The following is an 11,454-nucleotide window of genomic DNA, read 5'->3' as shown; positions in this document are numbered from 1 at the left end:
CCCCAAGCACAGTCAGGGTTTGCTGCACCAGAGACTGCAGAGAGACAGCAGGAGCAGCCCGGGGAGGTTACCCAGTAACTCAGACCAAGTGGCGGCTTGGACGCAGGGGGCAAGAACTGGGTTTGGGATGCTCTTAGAAGGAGCCACGGATGGGATTTCTGGCGAATTGGAATGAGAGGAAGAAGTCAAGGATGACATCAAGGGCCACAGGGCAACAAAAGAGGCTTTTTATATAAAAAGTGTTAGTTGAGCACCTAGTACATGCCAGCGAAACTGGTGTTAAAAATCCCTACCCTTGTTGACGCGGAGCATCGAGTGGGAAGAAAACTGGCAGGGAAGCCACCCACCGGTCACTTCTGATAGCACTACACCCTCTTACTGCAATTCGATGGGGACCTTGATCTGGGGTAGCCAAGGGGCTTCTCAGAGCAGCAGACCTCTGACCTCCAGGCAGCCAGGAGACCAGGGATGAAGGCATGCCAGAGGGGGTATGGTGGGTGCAAAGGCCCAGGGGCAGGAGTGTGCACGTGTTTGCTGAGCTGCAGGAAGACCTGGGGGGCTGGGGACGAGGGAGTGGAGGAAACTGGCACCAGACAGGGACAGGTAGGAAGAGGTGCAGAATTCAAGGGTTCTGTGGCCACGTGGGAGCTGAGATTTCATTTTCTGCAGCTGGCTGCCACTTGAGGGCCCACCACTTCAAGGTCTCCAAGCCGCCAAGGGAGAAGGGACAAAGTGGGGCATCAGGGGAAACACAGAGACCCATGGGAAGCTGTGCACATGTCAGGAGAGGGGAGGCCCTCTCGGCTCCCCGAGCTCGGGAGTCAGATGAGCGTGTAGAACCTAAGGAAATGAGATTCTAACAGCTGTGCTGGGGCCTTGAGCCTCCAGGGGACTCTGGGCCTCCTCTGCACCCTTGCTGGAATATCGCATCACGGCCTAAATACCCACCATCCCCAGCCACAGCACACCCTGCTGCTGGCGGCTCAGGAGGCCAGTGGCCTGGGTGTTGGGTTCCGGCCAGCAGATACCACTCAATTCTCGGGTTCCAACAGCCACAGTGCTCGGGTGGGACATCCCCAGGGCTGCGCTAGGGGGCTGCTGCAGACCCCACCAGCCTGTCCTCCAGCTCTGAATCCAACAGTAGTCCCTGCCGCCTAGCTGAAAGCATCCCGAGTGCCCGGCCCTTGGCAGGTGCCCCGGAAATCGGCGGGATCGTCTGCAGGGTGGAGAGTCAGGTAGTGGGTGTACGCCCTGCCCAGACCCTTGCCATTCATCAGCTCGAGGCCAGGAAGTGTGTGGGTGGGAAGCAGTCAGTGCATCATGGGTCCCTGGTGCCAGGGGCCTCACTGTAGGTTTGGGTAGCTGCTTCGATGTTGCTGAACCTCTCTCTGTTCTCCTCCAAAAAGAGGGAAGAACACAGCACCTACTTCCCGGGCTGAGCAGTGCGTGGGACCAGGGGACCAAGACTGGGGGTGGGGGCGGCCAGCTGGGTTTAAAAAGTCAGATGGACCCTGTTGAGGAGAGACCCATGGCCTGCTGCAAGCCAGAAGCAGGGGGCTTCTTCCCAGCCATCTACACACCCCTCGGAGAAGGTCTCCCTTCGAGCAAAGCCACGGTCAGTCCGAGGGCCGGTGTGGACCAACTGTCTTGCACTTACAGCTTCCAGGCCCCGCTGTCCCTCGGCAAACGGCACGGAGGACCGGCTGGAGATAACCAGGAAGAACACCTCCCTCCCTTGGAAGGGCCCCTTCCGAGACCCAGTCACCAATTTCATATCCACAGTAGCACTTTTCTTTTCTTTTCTTTTTTTTAAGGGTCAGTAATTTCTGCAAGAGACCCAGCAGGTTGGGTCAAATTCAGGCTCCACAGCGCCCCCACCCACTGGCGTCTCAAAGGGCAGGTGAGGGGACCTGGGCAGGGACACTACAGCCACGTTTCTCAGGCTTCTCCCAGGGAATCAGCAACCCCAGGCGTGGTACCCAAATTTAGCGGACTGAACCCCACCCTTAGGGTGTGAGGTGAATGTGGGCGGACCCTGAGCAAGCGTATTTCCACAACCTCCCAGGTGACGCTGCCGCTGGTCCCGGATCAGTGTGAGAACCACAGGTCCAAGACCGTCTTCCTACCGCCGCCTGCCCCTACCGCCCCCAGTTCCCCAGTTTCACTTAGCTAGAGAAGCTCCCTCAGCCCGTAATTGCCCTTGACTTCTGCCTCCAAGGGTGTAAGCCCTGCTTGTCCGCCTCCCTCCAGGAAGCCCTCCCTGACTTCCCAGCTGGGCTTGGGGCCCCTTCTCCGGGCCGCCCTAATCCCCCGCCTTGTTTCCAGCCATAATATGGTAACGGCCAGTTACTCCACAGTTGCCCGCAGCCAGATCATAAAAAGCCATTCTTCACTCAAGTTCTCCCGTGCTGCCCCAGGCCCGTCTCCTGCCCTCAGCTGGGCTCCTCATTGCCGGCTGAGACGCAGTCCCCCCTCAGGGTCCTCCCAGGAGGACCTTCCAGCAAGCAGACTCGCCAAAACCCACTGGAGAGACCACCACAGTTCCTGGGTCCTCGAGCCACTGGAGCTAGGACACGGACACCTGTGTCTCCTGGGCGGAGTTACGACCCGGGAGCCGGTGGCTGCTCCTGGCACAGGCGTCTCCTACCCAAGCCTCCGTCCTCGCTCTCCAAAAAGAGGACCTCGAATGTGCAACCAGCCATTTTTACAAAACTTTGTCCAGCACCAGGCAGCCGGTCCTTCCCCGTCACGTAGCGACGCTGTCGGTCCCTGCAGCCCTCACAGGGGCTCCTGTGCGCGCTGCCCCATCCCCCCACGAGCCCAGCCTCTGTTCCTCCGGCCATTCTGCCTCCACGCTTCTCCGGCCGTGCTCGGCTAACCCCCTTCCCTCCCCAAATCCAGCAGCAAAGGGACTCCCCAGAGTTGAGCGAAGCCTCAGAGGCCTGGTCCAAGGCTGGTCTGAAGGCAACGAAAGAGAGAAGAAAGACGCCACTCACCTCCCTAGTTCCTGGGGACGTCCTCGCCGATCTGCAGCAGGGCCGGAGAGGGTCTAGGTGGGGAGCAGCGGCGCTCCAAGGCTGGCGGGTTAACACGGTTGCAGCTGACGACCCCAGGCAGAGCCTTGTGCAGACTCGCTGAGGGCCCCTCGGGACCTGGGAGGGGGAGCCTCGATCTCCTGCACCTGGTCAGACTCACCCAAATCGGCCCCACCCCAGCGCCACGAGTCACAGCTGGCGTGGGTGAGGGTCTGGGGATCTGCTTTTCACAAGCAAACTCTCACAGGTGCCCTTGTGTACTCACACCCAGACACACACACACACACACATAGACACACACAGACACTCAGGAAGGCAAGTCTGAGGACGGCTGCTCCTGGATCTGGATGGCTAGGTGTGTATTTTCAAGGCTTCCTTATTATCAGGGCATCTGAAGGGCCTCAGCTGTGAGCGGGGGTGGGGGGGGGTGGGGGGGGTCTGTCTCTATCTACACCTGCGTCCTCTTAACGAGCTGAGACCCGGACCACGCTCCGCCCTCACTCTGGGCCAGCCACTTCAGACACGGAAGCAAAGCTTTATGATTACCAGTCGCCCCACTTAAAAATACCATCTCCCCGACCCCGTTTATTCAAGTCTTGCGTGGCCATTATAAGGCGTTGAGAAACCACAAAAATTGATTGCAAATTATAAACATCAAAATGATCATCACCTGTAATCCCACCAGCGACAGAAACTAATAGCCATTGACATCGTGATACGTTGTGGCCAGCACTTTTTCTATACGTGTATTTAATGCAATTGGGAGCTCATCAAGTGCTTTTTAAAGATTTATTTTTGTATTTTAAGGAGAGAGCGCGAGAGAGCACATAAGCTGGGGGGGAGGGGCAGAGGGAGAGAGAGAGAATCTCTAAGGAGACTCCTCGCCGAGCACAGAGCCTAACACGGGGCTCGACCCCAGGACCCCGAGATTCACGATCTGGGTGAAATCAAAAGTTGAACACAGGGGCTCCTGGGTGGCTCAGTGGGTTAAGCCACTGCCTTCGGCTCAGGTCATGATCTCAGGATCCTGGGATCGAGCCCCACATCAGGCTCTCCGCTCAGCAGGAAGCCTGCTTCCTCCCCGCCCCACACCACCTGCTTCCCCCCTCCCCCACCTGCCTCTCTGCCTACTTGTGACCTCTCTATCAAATGAATAAATAAAATCTTTAAAAAAAAAAAAAGTTGAACACATAACTGAGTCACCCAGGGGCCCCTAGTTTTTCTTTTGTTAAAAAAAAGCAGGGGCGCCTGGGTGGCTCAGTGGGTTAAAGCCTCTGCCTTCGGCTCGGGTCATGATCCCAGGGTCCTGGGATCGAGCCCCACATCGGGCTCTCTGCTCAGCAAGGAGCCTGCTTTCTCCTCTCTCTCTGCCTGCCTCTCTGCCTACTTGTGCTCTCTGTCAAATAAATAAATAAAATCTTTAAAAAAAAAAAAAAAAAAAAAAAGCAGCTCAAGGGGCGCCTGGGTGGCTCAGTGGATTAAGCCTCTGCCTTCGGCTCAGGTCATGGTCCCAGGGTCCTGGGATCGAGCCCCACATCAGGCTCTCTGCTGAGCAGGGAACCTGCTTCCCCCCCTCCCCTGCCTGCCTCTCCGCCTATTTGTGATCTCTGTCTGTTAAATAAATTAAAATTTTTTTAATTAAAAAAAAAGCAGCTCAATTAAGGAATTAAGGCATAAATGACATCCAATAACCTGCACGTATTTAATTTATATAATTTAATATGTTTTGACACTTATACAGTCATGAAACATCACCACAGTCAAGGCGATGAACAGATCCATCACTCCCAAGTCATATATTTTTTTTAAGATTTTATTTATTTGGAAGAGAGAGAGAGAGCACGAACGGGGTGAGGGGCGGCGGGAGAAGCAGGCTCTCTGCTGAGCAGGGAGCCTGACGTGGGGCTCAATCCCAAAACCCCAGGATCATGACCTGAGCTGAAGGCAGAGATTTCACCAACTGAACCACCCAGGTGCCCCCCAAGTCCAATTTTTTAAGTAGATTTTTTATTTTGTAACAATTCTGGATTTACAGAGAAGCTACAAAGAGAGTTCCGGTATAACCCAGACCACTTCACCCTAATGTGCCTATCTCACGTACCATATACACTTATTAAAACCAAGACTTCAATTTGGGTATGTTACTATTAATTCAACTACGGATTTCATTTGAATTTCACCACTGAATTTCTCACGGTGCTATCTTTTCTGTTCTAGGATCCAACTCAGGACACTGAAGTGCATTTGGCCAACGTGGCTTTATAGTTTATCTTTGGTTACTTAATCTCATCCCTCTTGGAAAAAAATGAACCCTTAAAAAACATTGTTTTATTTATTTATTTAAAAGATTTTATTTATTTATTTGACAGAGAGAGATCACAAGTAGGCAGAGAGGCAGACAGAGAGAGAGAGAGGAAGCAGGCTCACCACCGAGCAGAGAGCCCGATGTGGGGCTTGATCCCAGGATCCTGACATCACGACCCGAGCTGAAGGCAGAGGCTTAACCCACTGCGCCACCCAAGCACCCCAAAAAACGTTGTTTTAAATGACTGCTTCACATTTCTCGCTATTGATTTCTCCTATTGCTTGACGTAGCTGCTCTTGTTGCCGGGAAAATCTCTGCACCTGGATCTTTGTTCCCATCCTGTCTTGTTTCCTTGGGATTTCTTCCTCCTCCTCCTCCAGGTCGGTGGAGATGGAACTGACACGTTAAGATTATTTTCCTTGAAATGTAACCGGGAGGTCAAAGTCCTTTGATACATACTTGCTTCTGGACTTCTCGGGCAGGAAGATTTGGCAACAGTGATGCTCGTCATCCGTCATCGGTAGAAGCTAAAATTAAAGTGTGAAGGTTTGACGAGAGATAGGATATTCACTTTGTCTCAAAAATAACTCCCCACATATTAGGCCTTGATGACAAAGGAAAGAATAGTCGCTTTAAGTGGAGAAAGGCGGCGGGTATCATCTTAATTGAGTGGTGGGAGTTAAAGACAGGGGAGTGACACAGGCCAGCACCCGATGCTCCCCGTCCGACGTGCAAAGAAAACCCCAAGATCGATCTGTGACCCGAGCCTCCCCGTCTGACGTGCAAAAAAACCCCCAAGATCGATCTGTGACTTTCCTGCCCGAGAGGCATCACCTGAATCTAATAACAAGAAAACTTCAGGCAAACCCAAACTGAGGGACACGCTACATGGTAATTAGCTGCACTCTGCAAAAATGTCAAGGTCATGAAAGGCAAAGGAAGCTGAGGAATGTTCTAGATGAAAGAAGACGAGAGAGACATGACCACCAAAGGCAGTATGTAATCCTGGCTTGTTGGATCCTGAACCACTGGGAAAGAGGTGTTTTTTGTTTTTTGTTTTTTGAAAAAAAAAAAAAAAAGTATGTCAAAGACATTTTGGGAAAAACTGATCCATATAGATCAGAGTACCGTATCAATGTTCATTTGCTGACTTTGATAAGTCTTTTTTTTTTTTAACAGAGGAGGCAGTGGGGACTTCCACCTGTAAGGTGTTTAGAGATAACTGATATTCGACTTTTTTTTTTTTTTAAGATGCTAGAAGGCATATTATAATGCCTTAGGATTCAAGCATCAGAAAAGTATTATTATCTCTCCAAGGTGATGATGAGCTGGTTCCATGGGGACTTGAAGTTTCCAGTTTCCAGGAAAGTTGCAAATTACAACAAAGAGCTCCGATATGCTTCTTAACCTGATAACTTATTTAAGTTTTAACATGCTCTTTGCTGGGAAAACACCCAGTCCACAATGACGCATTGAAACCAAGTTTAATGTCATCTCCAGTCTCCTTCAATGTGGGCTGAGTTAGCCAGCACAGAAGGAAGGAGGGAGAGAGGGAGAGTGGAAGGGAGGGTCCGTCTAGATTTTTAGAGGACACTCTGTTTTCTCAACATCCAAGTTTCTGAGGAGGAAATGCTGGGCAACACAGCAAAGCCCACAGAAGAAACTACTCTCTGATTCACTCCACCCAGACCGGCGGTGCTCACTCTTGGATGAATTCCCTATTTTTTTGTTCTTTGATCATGTGTCTCTTTTTAAAAAAAAAAAAAAAATATATATATATATATATATATAATTTATTTATTTGACAGACAGAGATCACAAGTAGGCAGAGAGGCAGAGAGAGAGGGGGAAGCAGGCTCCCCGCTGAGCAGAGAGCCCGAGGCGGGGCTCGATCCCAGGACCCTGAGATCATGACCTGAGCCGAAGGCAGAGGCTTAACCCACTGAGCCACCCAGGCGCCCCAATCATGTTTGAGATTAGAGTGAATATAAAACTTCCCAGGGGTACACGGCATCTCTCGGTGAACTTGCTCAGAAGACAGTTCTTGTCTTTGCTCTCCCCAAGTGCACTGACTCGGCATCTGTATTTTTAACTGGTTCCCAGCGACGCTGATACAGTTTAAGAATCATCCTGGGGTGTGGGGGGGACACCTGGGTGGCTCAGATGGTTAAGCGTCTGCCCTCTGCTCTGGTCAGGATCCCAGGTCTTGGGCTCAAGCCCCGAGTCAGGCTCCCTGCTCCCTGCTTCTCCCTCTGCCTCTGCTCCTGCCCCCTGCTTGTGCTCTCTCTCTCCCTCAAATATATAAATAAAAAAATCTTTGTATTCTGTATTTGTCATTTAATATTACTTCATAAACATCTCTCTTCGCACGAGGAGGTCTTTTCAATCACTTACATGAACATTTCTTAGTTATAGCATCCACATGATTTTTTAAAAAATCTGCTAAAGGCTGGCCATCCTCACGATTTTGGTTTATAATTTGTGTCCCAAGAGAGAGTCTTCCTGGGGGTGGGGAGACACACGGCAGGGGCTAGGGGGTGTCTGCCCCAGAGACTCCCACATTTGAGGGGAAGAGCGAGCCAGGGCCATTACAATGGGAGGCGGTAACTGTCGAAATGAAAACTACACGTAGGCATTGACCCAGCATTTCCACGAGTAGGACCTGCGTTCCTGCGGACATCCTGCTCAGAGAGCAAAGCTGGATGATCTAAAGAGCTTGCTTCAACATTGCTTGGAATAATAGGACATAAATACCCATCAACATGAGACAGGGGCCATTCCATGGATGGCCGGGCAGCCGTGAAGGGAATGTGCCAGATTCACATCGAGTGAGGCTAAGAGCTGGCCCAAATGCCCAAAGGCCTCAGCACTGGACAAAAACCACGTGTGCGTGTGGTTTAAAGGACTAGAGGTCACTGTCCATTCGCAGGTTTATAGACGTCTGAAACACTTTGGAAGGACACAGAGAGACGGTTAAAACAGTTGTGACTTATGGAGAGAGAGCCTCTGGGGTCTGGGGCAAAAAGATCTGTTTTTTTGTTGTATATTTTCTTGTGCTGTTTGAAATTTTTACCTGGTGGATGTATTACCTGGTTTGTTTAAAAAAGAACTTAGTAACGGAGAAGTAAATAAACATTAATGAGATGTTAGCTACAGGGGGTGGCAGCGGCCTGCAGCGTGCGTGGTGTGGCCTGTGACCTGTGTGGTATTTCCAGGTGATGCTACTGGGTCCTGACACCTCCTTCCCATTGCAGTGGGCTGCCGGGGCTGAGATGCACCTGTCACCCGTCCCCGAGGCAGCCGGAGGTCTGCGTGCCGAGCATGTGCAGAGCAGGGCTCCTGACGCACAAGCTGGGAAGCTCCAGTCCAATCCACAGGCTCCCAGGCCTCTGAGCTTCTTTCCAGGCTTTCATGGGGCCCGACTGACCTCACAGCTATGGGGCCGCCTCCTTCTGGGGTTATGAAGTGGCTCCTGGGCCTGGGAGCCCAGCCCATGGCCAGTTGAATGTGTTTGAGAGGCAGTGCAGAGGGCAGAGAGCACAGTTCAAAGCCTGTATTCACCTCTTACTGTGTGGCCTTGGGAAACTTCCTCAGCTTCTCTGAGCCTTCCTTTCCTCATCTGTGAGAGGGGGTTGATAATCATAGCTGTGTATGCCATGGGGCTGTGTTAAATGAGATAGTCTGTATTAAGAGCTCACCCAGATATCAGCAATTTATTTCATTCACAAACATCCGTCAAGCCCCCTAGTCAATATCAAATCCTTGGCTAAGAACGGGGGATTAAAATGATTAAAAACGGGGGATTGAAAGAACGAGGGATTCAAAGGTAAAAGAGTCTTTGTTCTTAAGTGACTCAGAGTCGAACCGGAAAAGGGGACCACGTGTTATTTAGTCGTTATTGTTCAAAATGCTCCCACACTTACTACCTTCCTGAATGTTTATTCTAACCCGATGATGTAGCTACTAGGATTTTGTAGAGGACCCCATTAACGTGCGCAGAGGAACGGCGCAGTGGGCTGGGGTAACCGGGGGGCTGGGCTGCTGAGGCGTGGCTCTCGCGTGCGGGCAGATCTCTGCCACAGCAGCCAGGCGTCGGGCAGGTCAGGCCCGGCCCTCCTCAGAGCGAGCGCAGAGCCCACGGCGTGAAGGTTCCATCCCACAGGACGTCCCATCTCGCTGGCCAGAGCTGGGTCCCATGCCCATGCCTACCCCAGCCACCGATGTGATCTAGAAGGCTCTCCAAGATCTGGAGGCTGCCACCCTGGCCAGCCTCAGCAGATGCCACCGTCCCCACAGAGGCTCCTTGAATGACACGGTTCCCTCCGGGTCTCCCCTGTGAATACCAATGGGCCTTCCTCCCTCGGTTAAGTTTTTTCAAAGACTTTGCTGAACTTCTCTGCCTTACTTTCCTCCTCAGCAAAATGCATTCATAGTATCTTTCACGTGTCTGTGGGGAGCCTGCTCGGCTGGGTGGTTCTGTGACTGGTCTCACTTGGGGTGTGATATGAGAGGCTGCTGCCAGGTGATGGCTGGGGATGACAGCTGGGACCAAGATGGCCTCGCTGCTATGGCTGGTGCCCTGGAGGGGCGGCTGGCAGGCGGGGCCTCACAGGGTCTCCTCACAGGACTTGGGTTTCTTTACATGGCAGCTGGATCCCAAACTCACCAAAGTGGCAGATGCCAGGTCTTCTGAAGGCTTTTGGGTTCAGAACTAGCATGACGTCAGTCCTTCCCTGATTCCCTTGGTTAAAAGGAGTCCCAAGACCACCCCCAAAGTCAAGGGGAGGGGGTCTCTGCGGGTCCTGAACACTGAGCAGCCTGGGTCACCGAGAGCTATCTTTGAAGACTAGCTACTGAATCATTTTTACAGGCTCCCTAATCAGCAGCTTCCAGAGCGGATAAAAAAAAAACCACAATCCCTTAAATTCACTGGCATCACAAGACACACGCAGCCAAATGAAGAAGTCTGCTAAACGCACATTTCTTTTAAACCTAGACAATGCTCTGTTCCCACTAAGCCCATTTAATATAGGAAGACAGCTGAAATAATAACCTTTTCTTTACAAGGGCTCAACATCTAAAAATCTTACTCAAAGAACTGGTTTCTCTCTCTCTTTTGTTGGGGGGAGGGGTGTGGAGGTGCAGGAGATCTCGAGGCCCAGCAGGGACAGTGGAAGAGCACTGGAACAGGAGTCTGGAGTTGCGGACTCTAATCCCAGTTTGGCAACTAAGGAGCTGAAGCTTTAGGAAACCTCTTCCCATCTGGGCACAAGCTGTTCCTCTAGGAAAGCGAGAAGGGTAAGACTATGTATGGGGTGGAAATAGGTTTCCTTTATGACAGCTGTCCCCACGGTAGGGGGCGTGTCCCGTCAGAGGGACAGGAAATAGTCTCTCGTCCCACATCTCATGATCTCAGGTGGCACTCACGTGTGACAGGACATAACCACCTCACTTACTGAGATAGGTGACCGTTTACCACTTCTTCCGCTCACACCCGGGTGTGGCGCATTGCTAACCCCAGACACATGGTCAACCCCAGACACGTGGTCGGGTCGTCAGGATCAGGAAGCCTAGCGGCAGTAACAACTCCAGAATCTTCCTGTCTTGCGTCCGGGTAGCCCCCAGACGCAAGGAGATGCTCGGCATCACTCATCACCAGGGAAATGCACATCAAAACCACCCGTCGGAACGGCTAAAAGCCAACAACTCAGGAAACAACAGGGGTTGGCAAGGATGCGGGGAAAGGGGAGCCCTCGTGCACCGTGGGTGGGAATGCCGACCGCCGCAGCCACTCTGGAGAACAGTATGGAGGTGCCCCAAAATGTTAATAATAGAACTATCTTAAGACCTAGCAACCAGACTACTGGGTATTTGCCCCCCACCCCAAATACGAAAACTCTCATTCAAAGAGATACATGCGCCCCTATGTTTCTAACAGCATTGCTTACAACAGCCAAGACACGGAAACAGCCCAAGCGTCACGGCTAGATGAATGGGTAAAGAGGTGGCGTATATATACAATGGAATATTAGTCATAAAAAATGATGCAATCTTGACCTTTGCAACAACAGGGATGGAGCTGGAGGGTATATAACGCTAAAGCGAAATAAGTCA

Source organism: Mustela erminea, chromosome 20 (assembly GCF_009829155.1).
Source record: "Mustela erminea isolate mMusErm1 chromosome 20, mMusErm1.Pri, whole genome shotgun sequence".
NCBI classification, from domain to species: domain Eukaryota; kingdom Metazoa; phylum Chordata; class Mammalia; order Carnivora; family Mustelidae; genus Mustela; species Mustela erminea.
This window is presented reverse-complemented; position numbering follows the sequence as displayed.